We start from the raw sequence: 1,698 nt of genomic DNA, 5'->3' as shown, positions 1-1,698 counted from the left end.
AACGTGAGTGACAAGTTGTGGAACTTCTTTGGCAGCATAGCGCAAACATTCATAGACGCAGGAAGAAGAGCGCAATAATATGTATACCCAGTTAGCAAAACAAAAATACTTTTCGGAACTATTGAAAAATTAGTGCCTTATACTTAGGTATATTCACACAGTTCGAGGACTTAAAATCGACTTGAGAATACTTCCACTCCATGCACAATCACCTCAAATCTATAGGGATCTTAAAAATGATATTCTAGTGGTATATATTTTAGACATCACTGATCTACAGAAAGCTTTGTAAAGCTTCTCCGGCGGGATATGATTCGGCCATTACTGCTCTAGATCAATGACAGCCAGGGAGTGCTTTAACTCTGAGTGCGGCCGTATGAAATATATTGAAAGCTTTTAAAAGCACCTTCCATGGGATATATATATGTACATATTTTGGTCATGACTCATGACTGCTCTAAATCAGCGCATGAAATCCAACGAGAGCTTTCAAAAACTTTTACCGCGGGATATGCGTATTTGGGTCGCGACGAAGGGAGATGGAGAGAGAGCGGTGCATTTCGATATAAAATCTATAAAACGCTTTAAGACAGCTTCAACAGCGGCTCAAACAACGCCAGTGGGCGCAACTCTTCGAAACTCGCTGCAGATTTTATATGCGCGCGCACAGAGTAAAAGCCCTCTCTGAGCATCGCTGGTCTAAACCCGCAATAACCCTGTAGTCAAATGTACTAGTTGTAAACTACTTCACAACTAGTATGAACCACATGCCCAACTAGTCAGCCAACTATCTTTTTTCCATGCAACCAACTGGTATTTTTAACATGGGGATGTCCTACGAGATGGCAATTGTCAGATTTCGGTCAGAAATATCCCAGTCTCATACTAGTTCAAAATAGACAGAAAAATACTAGTCCAATTATGGACCAAAACCACTATTTTGGGAGTTAAAAAATAAAATGAATTCATGAATATACTATAAAAAACTTTTGATTAAGTACACTTTAATATATCACACATTGTTATTTAGCAGCCTCAGATGTTCCAATAATTGGTGTAAATTTTTTTGACTATTAATTAAAAGCAAAACTAAATACATAAATATTTCCAACTTTCGAACATAAATTTAAATGCATTTCTTATAAAAAGTAAAAGGTTTCAGGAACAATAAATACTATATATTTATCTTTTTTAATAATGTTGAATCTGCAAAGGAAAAAATTTTAATTAAAAATAAAATTAATACGTCAGTTAATACTTCAGTAATAAAATAAATTAAAATAAATTATAAATTATTTTTTTATTTTATTTATTTTATTTAGTATTAAATTAATTTAATTTCATTAACTTTGCACATTTCAGTTTATTCTTTTTAAAAATTTATAAGAGTAACAATTAATGTTTAAAATTTGAGATTTGGATAAAAATAAAATAAATAAAAAACTCAAGTACATAGTTATTAAGTATTTTTAAATTTTGTCTATAGTTTGGATTGTTGATTGATAATAGAAGTTAAGCAAACAATTATATCGTGTAATTAAAAAAAAGTCGAATTTAATTGAAAATGATCAAAAATAACAAAATTATGACGTAATTAAAATTAGAGAATTAATTAACTTTTTTTAAGTAATTAATTATTAATCATTAAAAAGGTAATATCGGTATTTAATCAACTAAACGGTTATCAAAAAAACATGC

This window comes from Rhagoletis pomonella, unplaced genomic scaffold (genome assembly GCF_013731165.1).
Source record: "Rhagoletis pomonella isolate Grant_MI unplaced genomic scaffold, Rhpom_1.0 Rhpom_scaffold_00008, whole genome shotgun sequence".
Lineage (NCBI taxonomy): Eukaryota > Metazoa > Arthropoda > Insecta > Diptera > Tephritidae > Rhagoletis > Rhagoletis pomonella.
Note: the sequence above shows the minus strand (reverse complement) of the source record.